The 12,987-nt window shown below is 41.8% G+C and overlaps 1 protein-coding gene and 1 pseudogene across 1 annotated transcript in view; both read right to left on the minus strand.

Moving 5' to 3' along the window:
• G3BP1 (GTPase activating protein (SH3 domain) binding protein 1) overlaps window positions 1-8,489 on the minus strand; it is a 44,750-nt gene extending 36,261 nt beyond the window's left edge. Inside the window, exon 1 of the mRNA XM_006893679.1 lies at window positions 8,375-8,489. The gene's annotated coding sequence lies outside the window, so the exon portion shown is untranslated. The remainder of the gene's footprint in view (window positions 1-8,374) is intronic.
• A 2,069-nt stretch (window positions 8,490-10,558) lies between these two features.
• Window positions 10,559-12,113, minus strand: LOC102847494 (annotated as a pseudogene).
• Between the last annotated feature and the right edge of the window lie 874 nt (window positions 12,114-12,987).

Below are 12,987 nucleotides of genomic sequence, written 5' to 3' on the forward strand. Positions count from 1 at the left end.
CCAATCCTGATGCCACATTCCTCCTTGGAGCCCAGCCTTCCGGATGATTTGTTCTGCATATAGATTAAAAATGGAGGGAGATAGGATGCACCCCTGGCATATACCTGTCCCGATTTTGAATCATGCAGTGTTTCCTTCCTCTGTTCTGAGGACTACCTTTTGGTCCAAGGATAGGTTTCGGGATTCCTATTCTTCTCAAAGTTAGCCACAGTTTGTTGTGACCCACACAATCCAATGCCTTTGCATGTCGGATTAGGTACCTGAAGTGTACGTTTACTGAATATCTATTATATTGCAATAAAGCAGTTTTCATAAAAATAATTACTTTTGAACACAACAATAAAGTTGTTAATGAGTAACAGCAAGTCAGAACTGACCCAAAGCAGACCCTCCAATGGGTTTTCAGAGAAAGTCAATTGTATGGGAGGAGACTGCCCAGCCTTCTGCAGAGCAGCTGGTTGCAATAAAGTAGTTTTCATAAAAATAATTACTGTAAACAATACAGTAGTTTAGAATAATGCAGATTAGTAAAGATAAAGGTTTGTCTCGGAACACAAAGGAATCAAACTCTGAAAGAAAGATATTAACTGCCATTTCTGAGAACATTAATTATTTCATTTTTTTTTATTATTATTTTTTTGTGTACCATCAAATCAGATCTGACTGGTACAGGAGGAGATTGTTCCTCCCTCTCCAGCAGAGCATCTGGTGGATTCGAACCCTGCACCTATTGGATTGCAGTGCAGCTTCTTGCCACTAGGCCACCAGAGCTCACCTAATTACTTCATTTTTTATAAATCTAACAGAAAATCTAAAAAATCTTTTAAGAAAAAATACACTCCAGGAGTTTGTGTTTGTGTGTACCATCCCTGTTAAGAGATAAAGAAGCCCAAGTCAGAACAGACTAAATATGAGCCAGTAAACTATGTACTTTCCAAGCTCTTGACATTTACCACCTGTTACCTCGCACCAAAATTATTCCAACAGCTCTTTGGAATACTGGCCAGTTTGAAGCCTAGGGCAAGCAAAAATACAAAATAAACCTGGAGAGCATCTGGTAATTCAAAAAATAAAGAAATGACTTTAAGAAAAATTTAAAAAGCAGCATGTCCAAAGGACAGAGGATCCCAAACCGGACCAACAACATAGAGACAATATTGGACTACAATTCAGAAAACATTATTAATAGACACGTCACAGAAACAAATACTTAGAAAATACCAAATCATGTAGAAGGAATGAGAGAAATAATTATTAGACCACAGTAATAACAGCTATAAGAATATCTACTGAGTTTCAAAACTCTCTCAAAATGTGTATTTACAAGGATCATTTTAAATTTTGTTCATAAAGTATCCATCTAACTCCTCTTCCAAGTTCACAGATAACACGTTATGCTTATTTACTAGTCACTAAAAAAATGAGGAAAAATACTAATCTAAGGAGACATTAAGTTATCATTTAATTCAACTGTTATGTGCTGTTGAGTTGGAATTTACTTATAGTTGACCTCCCCCCCCCCCAGTAGGTTTTCAGAGGCTGTAAATCACACACAAGGAGATGCCTGTCTTTCGCCCTTGGAAAAATAAGTTCAAACCACCTACCTCTGGGTTCCTCAATGCAATTCCTTACTACTAGGACACCAGAGCTCTAAATTCAACTGTTATGTTGTTAGGCACCATCAAGTAGAGTACAATTCAGAGACCCTATGAACAACAAAACAGTCACCATTATCTGACACCTGATCCCATGGCTGCAGTCACTATCAATCTCGTGGGGGTCCTTCCTCTTTTGCTGACCCTCCATCTTTCCAAGCACAATGACCCTTCCCAAGAAATAGCCTCTCCTAGCAACATACCCAAATACGAGAACATAACTTCATCATTCACTAGTACTACACATAAAGGGAACACTAGTAGTCCACTGTTAAGGAGTTCTGCTGCCATCCCAAAAGCAAATCCACCCTCCTGTATGATTTATATCCTCTGAAAACCTACTGGGAAGTCAGCTATGAGTCAGTATAATTGGATGGCAATGAACAATGTACATAACCCTGGTATGTTATAATAAAAGCCAATCACTTCTGTGTCATTCTTTCCAAAAATCAGTAACTTCCGTTTAATCAGACAACTCAAATAGGCACTATACAAATACCTAATGTCAATCTGTATGCAGAAATTGAAATATGTTTTCAATCTGTATGCAGAACAGATCATCCAAGACAGTGGGCTGTACAAGAAATCAGTACAAGGAGGAATGTGGCATCAGGATCGGTGAATCAACAACCTGCATTATGCACATGACACAACCCTGCTTGCTAAAACAGGAGGATGTGAAGCACTTGCTGCAGAAGGTCAAGGACTGCAGCCTTCAATATGGATTGAAGCTCAACATCAAGAAAACAAAGATTATCACCACTGGACCAACTGGCAACATCATGATAGATGGTGAAGAGATTGAGATTGTTAACAGCTTTCGTTTGCTTGGTTCCCCAATCAAGAGACAAACTGCACTGGTAAAGTCAGCTGTGAGGGATCCCTCCAAGAGTACTGAAGAACAATAATGTCAGGCTGGTAACTAAGATGTGCCTGATCCAGGCTATAGTCTTTGCAATTGCGTGCTATGCATCAGAGAGCTGGATGTGACTAGAGATGATAGAGAACTGATGCCTTTGACCTGTGGGGCTGGTGAGGAGTGTTGAATATACCATGGACTGCTAGGAGAACAAACAGGTTTGTCCTGGAGAGGGTGAAGCCAGAATGCTCCTTGGAGGCAAGGATTCTGAAGCTTCTGATATACTTTGGGCGTGTTGCAAGGAGAGACCAGTCCTTGGAGAGGGGAATCATGCTTGAGAGAGTGAAGGGACAGCACAGAAGAAGAAGACCCTCAATGAGATGGATCCATTCAGTGTCTGGGGTATGGAGAGTAAGTGTGTGGGAGACAATGAGATTGACAAAGGACAGACCAAGGTTTAGGGCTATTTGCCACACAGATTAGAGAAGACCAAGCAAGAAGACTAAATATAAACTGCAACTCAAAGTGAATCTGAGTACTAAAGAAGAAGAGAAAATTTAAGGTCTATCATTTAGTTAATAGTATTTCCTCAGTTTTGAAAACTGTACCATGATTATGTATGATATTAACATTAGAGAAAGTGAGTAAAGGGTATGAGCCTTCTATGGTAGTATTAACTTATGAAAGTGAAAATTAATTTTAAAAGAAAAACATTTAGGAATTGGAAACTTCATTGTTTACCAGTGTATTATTTGTAATTTAACACTAGTCTGATGTCATTTCTTTTAAATTATTAGGATTTCTTTGATAATCCAGTAATCTTTATAATAAAAGAATTTTTGTAATGAAATGTAAAAGGTACTTTAGTATTTCTTCTATTGCCTCATCTATCAAATTCGTAAAAGCATAAAAACTTACTATTATCAGATCCTACTATCAGACAAAGGTTACTATATTCCAGAAAACAAACAAGGGAGTATTCACAAAGGGTGTAAAAGTGAAGCCTGCAGGCATACAGACACAAAGAAAAATAGAAGAGGTAGGCTCTTTCAAAGCTGATTTTTTTTCCTAGTAAGGTAATTAGGTGGCACACCTGTGTCTAGACTACTAGGTACAACACATATGGCTTGGACAGCCTAGAAAAGGTCATTTGATTGGTCCCTCAAAATTTTTAACAAAGATGAAACCTAAGATCTAGTCTTGTCCTTATCATTTATGTGGTCTCAAGCAAATCACATAAGCTTTCAGAGCTTCAGCTCTCAGTAAAGACGAGACAACAGTTAAGATATTTGAAAATATGCCAAGAGCTGCATGAACACACTGCCATCAAGTCAGAAGTGACTCATGGCTGACCCTTCGGATTTTCTGAGGCTCTAATCCTCAAGGGTCACCAGCAGAGATGAACTACCAGAAAGGAGCTACCTTTAGGTTTGAGCAGCACAGCTTCCTATGGACTAGACCACAGGAGTCACACCGATTGTTACGTGCTGCTGAATCGAGTAAAACTCACAGCAACCTTATGAACAACAGTTCTGAACCCTGTTCTATCTTGTGCTGTCCTCATCATCTCCATCAAGGGCACTGTTGAGCTCTTTGTGGCAGTTGCTTTGCCAATCCATCTCATTAAGGGTTTTCCTCTTTTGCTTACCTGCCACATTTTCTAGAATGATGTCCTTTTTCATGGCATAGTCTCTCCTAGCAACATGTCCAAAGTACGTGAGACTAAGTTTCTCCATCCTTGCCTCCCAGGAAAATTCTGGTTGCACTGACTGTTCTCTTATTAGTCAACGGAATTGACAGTGCCCACCATTATATTCCTGCAAGGCATAAATGTGCTCCAAGATTTCTTACACAGAATGATCTTTAACACACAGCCAAAAGAGACAAGCAGTATAATAGCATGACAGCATGTACAAATCTATCATTTATGTTATTATGTACTTTCAAGAGTCAACTCAGCTCCAGTAGGCTTTCAGAAGCAATAAATCACATGGGAGCAGACTGTCCATCTTTCTCCTGCAGAGCAACTGGTGATTTAAACTGGTGTGTCTCAGTATGCAGTCCAACTCTACCACAAAGCCACCAGAGCTCCCTCAACCATTCGTGTTGTTGTGTACCCTAAAGTCAGAACCAACTCACAGCTCCTCCAACAGGTTTTCAGAGCTAGTAAATTGCACAGGAAGAGAATAGAATACCCATCTCTCTCCAGTGGAACAGCTGGTGGATTTTTGCATCTTTGCATTGGCAGTGTTAATTCCTTACCACTAAGCTACCAGAACTAAAGCAATCTAAAATTCTTAGACTGGCAATGGCTAGTCAGTGACAGAATTCTCACCTAACATGCAGAATTATCTAGGTTCTCTTCTCAGCCAATGCTTCTCATCGATGTCTGCAGTGGTGGTTTGCCTGTTCCCATGATGATGAGTATGTTTCAGGAGTTTCTGGACTAGGACTTGAAAAAAGGATCTGGTGATCTACTTCTGAATACTAGCCAGTGAAAACACTATGGACCTCAACAGACAAAAGATTCTGATGTGCACAGGGATGGAGGCAGACTGGATGGTAGTTAACAAAGCCAAAGACTCGTATTTACTAGGCCATAGCTTGGAGTGTTTTTAAAATTACATTCTGCTTCATAAAGCTACTCTTGATTCGTCTTCTGCAGAATCCTACCTCTTTACCTTATACCCAACTCTGCAATTCAGTCTTTCACAACGAATGCCAAGCACGTGTCTAAGGGTAATTTATAAAAGGCAGATTTTAAAGGAATATTTGAAAATACAAGCTTCCTGTAAATGCCAGAGGGGTAAGTGACTACAAGTGAGATCAGAACTACAGAATCTAAATTTAAATTCAGAGCTGGAAGGACAGTATTGTACTACAAAAGGTTTCCCACTAGCTGCTGACAAATGACTATCCAAAGAAAAAAGATGTACCTAATTTGGCAGCAGTCTTCTTTTGTAAAAGTCATTAACAGTTTTATTTAAGGTGGCCTTACAGCACAATACAAAAATGCTACACAACGCACTTATAAATGTCCAAGTAGTTTTTAAATCACCGTTAATTAATTCCAAACTATTAAGAAAGCAGAAAGAAGCAGGTAGCTTTACTAAACTGGAGGTGGTGGTGTTATTTAAGCCACAAATTCAGGCTTTGTATTAAATTTCTGCATCCATCAAAACTAGCTGACGAATAATTCCCAAACATGAAAACTCAAAAACTAACTTCACTTTTACCTTCTAAGCTTTAAAATAGGTTACAGTTTAAGATCTACAGTATCAATTACAAAAGCTAATGCAAATTAAGTCACTAATAAATTTTACAAAAAAATCTGAAGGTCTTCTAAAGAGGACTATCAGATAGGAACAAGTTGAGTTAAATGAAGAACAAAAGAACTACCTACTTTTCTACCTGGAAAAGGTACAAGAGCTTCAATTTAAAAGCATTTAGCAACAAAAAGCACTAATAGCTTGACCTGAAAGTAGGGATGCTCTAATCTCATGTTCTCTCATTTCACTAGTTACTAATAAATGTATGCATAATGCACAACAGACCATTTGGGATACTAATATATATTAATTTTGTTATTCCTGTCTAACTGATAATTTTTCTGAGGCCAAAACCAGTATCTTAATAAATACTTGGAAGGAAAAACTGACTTAATACTCAAATTGAGGTGGCTTGCTGGTAAATTGCACAGCCAACCCAGAGTGAGCAGTCAGAACCCATCACATGCTTGTGGGATAAAGAGGAGCAATCTAACTGCCTCTGAAAACTGCTAGAGAGGCAGCTACTTGTCACTTCTAACTGCAGGGTACACAAACTAACTGGATTCAAGAGATTGTTCAAGTGTTGGTAGGTCATCAAAGTGCTCAAGATATGATCATTTCAACTGCTCCCTTCAAATCTTCAAATGCTCAATCTGTACTTCCATCTCTAAATGCAATTAACCAGTTGTTAAGTTTTAAACAAACAAAAAGATTTCAAAAGGAATTGTTATTTATGGTAACAACAACTAAAGGTAAAAACTTGTCCACGCACTAGTTAAATCCTTTATTGCTACTTTCTGTTACAAAAAATTAGAGTGTGGGATAAAAGGACACATAATTATTAAACTCCCCCAGTTTTTCAAAGTATTAACAATGTACATTATGTGTTCCCTTATACCACAAAAAAACCCTTAAGAGCAATTGTCTATAAATATACTAAAAAAGATAAAAATTATAAAACCATTGAAAGTAATTTAATTCAAAACTAATTCAGAAGAGGACTAAAAACTTCCATGACAGTTCTGTCTCTGAGACTTTTCTGATGCAAATTAATGATCTAGACCAAAAACGTAGGGACATCATTTCATTAAGCCAAGGATTATTACAGCAAGTTTTTAAAAAAACCTACACAATATCCTAGCAGAGTAAATAACTGAATGTTGTCAGGTTTTCCACCACTTAAGATTTCAATTGCCATCAGGGCATGATTTCCAGCACACGTCAAACACTTGCAATTTATCCAGAATTTATAAGCTCAACATAGATCAAATTAACCCTGTATCTGGAAGCCATCCTTCTTATTTTTAACCTATATTCTGCAGGTGAGATCTGACACTCAAGGCCTTCATTTCCTTCAATTACACAAGTTCATTTAAAGATTATCTTCTCAAAGGTCTTTTCTCAAATGTCTGCTCAGATTTAAAAAAAAAAAAAGGACTCGAGATCTACGTATGTGAGCTTGACTTCCTGCTGGCAGAAATTTCCCATCACCTCGCTAAGAGTTTCACATCTAATTGAGGAACATAGTCCACGTTCATTTGCATTTATTCACTTTTCTTAAAAAAAAAAAAAAATCCCTGCTTTTCCTTAAAGCTGTTAGGGCTGCATGTCGATCAGCCACTCACTATCAATCCAGGTAGAATGGAAGCTCAATGCCTCCTCTTCCTTTGTTACAGTCCTCTGCCACCCTGGCTCGTCTCCCTGGAAGCCTACCACTGGCCGCAAGTACGAATGAATGCCGCCGCAGTCTTTTTCGGCAGCTGGATCTCTTTCGAGGTTGATCCTCTCCCCAACGATCAGTGCTCCCAGGGGCAAAGGTGGCCTGGGAACGCACAGACACTGGAGGCAAATAAAGCCCGCTCAGGGACTAGGAGTCAGGCAGCCTGAGCTCAAATACCTCCCTCTCTTACCGTCTGCATGCCTTTAGCCATGCCGCTCCACCTCGGTGCTCTAGAATCCGCTGTAAAACGAGGGAAACAATTGTACCTATCTCATCAGGTCGCTGGATGGATTAACGAAATACATACAAATTACTCAGCACGGGGTCAGGCCCCAGGAGAATTGTTTAACAATATTTAGTCATTATTATGGCTAATTCTTCATGCACTGGCTGCTCCCTCTACGGTCCCTATTAAGGTGGAAAAATTGATCTTACTTGGGGGGATCGCCCCCTGCTCTCCTAATCAGACCAAATTTGATATCCTCGGGGCGGGGAGGAAATACTTGGCAAGCGCGTGGGTGGAGAAGGGGTGGGCGCGAGGGCCGGCGGGAAAAGCTAGCGAGTCGGCTCGCTGACTGCCTCCTGGCCGCGCGAGGCTCCCGGCCTTCCGCGATTGCCCTGCGGCCCGGGCGGTGGCCAGAGCTCGCTTTCGCCCCGCGTGGCCGTTGGGTGCGACACGTGCACGCGGCGGCCACGGCCTCGCGCTCCAGCTGATGGGGGTGGGGGAGGCAGACAGCCACTGCGCGCGCCTGCGGCCGTTGGGCTGGGTGGGCGCGCCTTGCGTGGTCGGGGCTCGGACTTCTCCAGCTAACAACCGCCCCAGCTCAGCTTTGGCCTCGGGCGACTCCGCCCCAGCCACGTTTCAGCTTACCTGCGCGGCTGATCGGGAGAGGAACAAGCTTTGCTCCAAAGCAGGGCGGTGGCAAAATACCCTAACGCAACTGCGTCCGCACACACGCGTGCTCAGCCGCCGGTCTATATAACCACGACTCAGCCTAACTTGTCCGGCAAGGCCGGACGAACAGACAGCCAATCCCGAATGCGCTCTCTGAGCTCTTCGAACCACAATTGGTTACTGACTCAGAGTGAAGGCGTGGCTCTTGATTGGCTTGGGCTTGGGCGTATGAAACCGTAAGGATTTCGTTTCCCTAGTAACGGATTGGCACCCAGAAAACCCAATAACTTAAAGATATAGTGGAAAAGTGGGCGGGAATGTATGTGACCGATACCCAGTATAACCAATGAATCTACGGTTCTGCTCTCATTCGCTAATATATCTTCCTCTGGGCGGAGATTCGTTTTCAATGCAGGAGCGGTTGATCCACAAGGTGGGGCCCGTGTACTTTGGGGAAGTAAACCCCAAGTAACCAGGAGGTGGGATTCAGAGAGGCCAAGGGAGGCTAGAGCCAATTGCAACGGTGGAAGGGGCTGATTGACAGAGGCATTGGACGGCTCCAAGGAGACCAAGCCCCAGGGCCGCCGTGCCCTCTGGGTCGTTGATAAAGTTTCCTGGCTCGCCATTTAGTTCTTTCTTTCTCTTACTTTGATCTGCCCGTAGAGTTCTCTTTCCCGCCCTTTCCGCATGGTTTCGTAGCAGGGGAATCAAATGCTCCAAGTTTCCTATTTTGTTTTTATTGTTTTTTTGTTGGATTTGTAGGATTTTTTAAAGTCCTGTAATGACTTTATTTCCAAATAGCAGCCTAAGGACACTTGGCAGACTATTTTTAGCCGGCATTATTGTCTTTTTTAAAAAGCCCTCAAACTCATTTCCTTGGTTGGTGTCAGAGCTGACTCTATAGAGGATCTTCAGGGGCTATAAACCGCATGGAAGATAGCCCAACTTTCTCCCGCAAAGCCTCCGCAGAACAACGTCACCAGAGCTCCCTTAGGACTATTGCTGGATAAAGGAAATCCAAGAAAGTAGCTCTTACTATATTTGTAAAAGAATAATTATAAGATCACATGAAAACTGACGTTTAGTTTGAGAATGTACCTTTATTTCCATTGCGCGTAGACCGGAGTTCTGGTGGTGCAGTGGTTACGAACTGGACTGTTAGCCTAATGGTTGGCTACAACAGTCTCCTGCAGAAGATGCAGGAGTTGGTTTTTCTACGCATTAAAGCCTGCGAAATCCTACGGGACAGGTCTACTGTGTCCTCTAGGCTTTTTTAAGAAACGGTTTCTTTTTCCCCGTTTGGCTTCTTGCCAAATGCTGTTGTTGGTTGGCCCAGTCCCTAATTAGTTTTATGCGCTTTTGAGTTAGATTGTCCCTCTGGATCATTGGAGAGAAATGGTAGTTTGTAAATTTTTCCATCAAATGTTGGTCTAAATGAGACATTGTGTGCATATGCACCATTATCATTCCTTTCTTCTTTTTTTTTTTTTTACTCAAAATGTGATTTATTTTTATTTCAGTGTATTACATTAGCATACAAAGAATATATACATTTGAAAAGAAACTGCTATCCTAAGAGGGCAAGTTGGACCTCATGGTCAGGGGGAGATACCCTGTGTCCCAGCTCAGGAGGAAGGGGTCCTGTAGCAAGTAACATTTGTACAGGCTGGGACCTCTTCTATTACCCTGGTCACCTCTCTGTCGCCATTGCTGGGGTTCTCCATGGACCATCAGTGAGCAAAAATTATGACTACTGATTCTACCAAGAGCTTACAAAGGACTGTTTTTAAAATGAGCTACAGAATTACTACTGTGGGTGAGTCAGATCTGGGACAGAAGGATAATCCTAGTTCTCTCCCTGGTCTCCAGAAATGGCGTCGCTAGCTTTTAAAGATGTCACAGAAGTTTGTTGTGAGGGAAATCAAAAGTTTCTTGATTATTACCTAAAAGGCACTTACACACATTTTCACTTAAAAAGGTGATTAAGAGAGAAATCCTGAGCCATTCTCTTATCCTGAATGATAAATATTCTGGATTGTAAATAGTATTAAAAAAAATTACAAAATGAAATTTTGTATTTAATTGTTCTGCTTCTGGAAAAATGGCCAGTGATTCTCCACGTCCACCCACAGCCACATGGACAGATTTCCCCACAGACTCTCAGAAAGTAGACTCAACATTGCCCATCTCCACGCACACAGTCTTCAGTTGTGAATAATATTCAATTGTCACACGACCATTTTCTCTGCCAAATCCTGACTTTTTGTATCCACCAAAAGGCAACTTGACTGGACTGACATTGTAGTTGTTAATGAAGCACACTCCAGCCTGAAGCTCAGCCACCACGCGATGAGCCCTCTGGAGATCCCTGGTGAAGACACCAGCTGCTAGTCCAAAAATGGTATCATTGGCTCTTTCCACAACCTCGGCTTCAGTGTCAAATGATAAGATGGACATAACAGGTCCAAAGATCTCTTCTTTCTCGCAAGTCATGTCATCTCTGTAATTAGTTAATACACAAGGTGTCATGTAATATCCATCCTTTAACTTGGGATCTTCAGGCACATATAAATCTCCACCACATAAAACTCTCGCACCCTGCTCCCTTGCCAGTTTAACAAACTCAAGGACTCGCTCCAGATGTGGCTGGTTAATGAGGGGACCCATCCTTGTATCTTCCAGAAGGGGATCTCCAATTTTTATCTTTTGGGTGAGCTTCACCACTTCTTCTGTAAATTTATCAAGGATTTGCTTTTGTACAAATACCCTTGTGCCATTCCAGCAACCCTCGCCCTGTGTGAGGAAATTGGCCATCAGTGCCCCCTTCACAGCATTCTGCAAATCACAATCTGAGAAGATTATGAGTGGAGATTTGCCTCCAAGTTCCAAGGTCACAGGTTTGATTCCTTTCGCTGCCATCTCCATGACCTTTGAGCAGGTAGGCACACTTCCCATGAAGGAGACTTTGGCCACATCACGATACTGGCACAGAAGCTGGCCTGTGACAGACCCTCCTTGCACCACATTGAAGAGCCCTGGAGGGACACCAGCCTGAATATAGATTTCAGCCAGCAATAATGCAAACAGGAGTGAAGGGAGATGGTTTAAAGATCATGGCGTTACCACAAGCTAAAGCTGGAGCAGACTTCCAACAGGCAATCTGAAAAGGGTAGTTCCACGTTCCTATACCCACACATACTCCAAGTGGTTCTCTTCTGGTATAACCAAAGGATCCATCGGAGAGCTCAACATATTCACCAGCCAATGAAGCAGCCAAGCCTGCAAAGTACTCCAGGCACTGCCACGAAGTATCGACATCCCACCTGGCCTCAAAGATGGACTTGCCATTGTTGATGCTCTCCACAGTAGCAATTTCCTTCTTCCGTTCCCTTATTATCCTGGCAGCCTCCAAAAGGATTCGGTAACACTCCATGCCACAAAATTTGCTCCATATTTTAAAGGCATTCTTTGCATTTTGAACAGCCAAATTTACTTCCTTTTCTCCTGAACATGTGAAAGTCGCTATCACTCGTCCCGTCGCTGGCTCGAAAACCTTCTTGGTGCCGGAAGAGTTGGCTGGCTCCACGTAGGACCCATTGCGGTAATTGAGCGGCCGTGACACGACAAAGGTGCCAGTACTCATGGTGGCTTTGGAAGCTGGCCGAAAAACGCCAAGAAGCGGAGCACGCACAACCAGGCCCACTCTGAGAAGCATGGGAGGACGCCCGAAACTCCTATCATTCCTTTCTAAGAGCTGAATATATAGGCTATGAGACTCAGATAATGACTGCTGCTTTTTTCCTTCTTGTTATATCTGCAAGAGGTAGATGCATCTCTTGCCTAGACATTTTAAAGATTGCTCAAAACACTAATACTTGAAATAAAAAAACCAAAGACCACTTGAAGTAGAGGGGCTATGTGGACATGCAACAATCGTCCTACTTCATAAGTATTGTGTGGCCCCCGATGGTCACCAACCTTTTCTATGAGAATATCGTTTATTCCAGTAAAGGAAGCATAGACAACACTCAGCCCAGTCTCATTCCTAGTATTACAACAAGCCAGAAAGTTCACCCACTAAATTGGTGGTTTTGGTATATTTCTCTCTTTAAATCTTGCTACTATAGTTGCAAATGAAGCACTAGAACATCTCTGGATGAGGAAAGAAGACAAGCAGGCTGCCCTAGTCCAGATTTAGAAGGAACAAGTATTGACTTTAAGTGAGGTTTAGATTCAACCTCTTAACATGTTTTTGACTGGAAGGAAAAAGGGCTCAGGAGTGATGAAGATGTCCTCACTGATACCACAAGGCTCCACTCAAATCTGTCTCATTCATTTAGGTGATCAAGATGCTGTTACTGCTACTAATTCAGCAGAAAGGTACTGCAACTGTGACGTGAGTCAAGTCCCAAACAAGAGTCACAGGTTTGTAGAGACAAGAAGGAACTCAACCTACAGAAGAGGTAGCTAAACTACCTTTAAAATTGTTTAAGGCATGCTAGAGAATCTGGTCTTTATTCTGAAGGAGGAGAGCTCCTGGAAAGATTTTTTTAAAAGGTAGATTAGGGACTTAGCATTTACAAAGATGG

This window comes from Elephantulus edwardii, unplaced genomic scaffold (genome assembly GCF_000299155.1).
Source record: "Elephantulus edwardii isolate Elephantulus edwardi_28Jun2011 unplaced genomic scaffold, EleEdw1.0 scaffold00130, whole genome shotgun sequence".
NCBI lineage: Eukaryota > Metazoa > Chordata > Mammalia > Macroscelidea > Macroscelididae > Elephantulus > Elephantulus edwardii.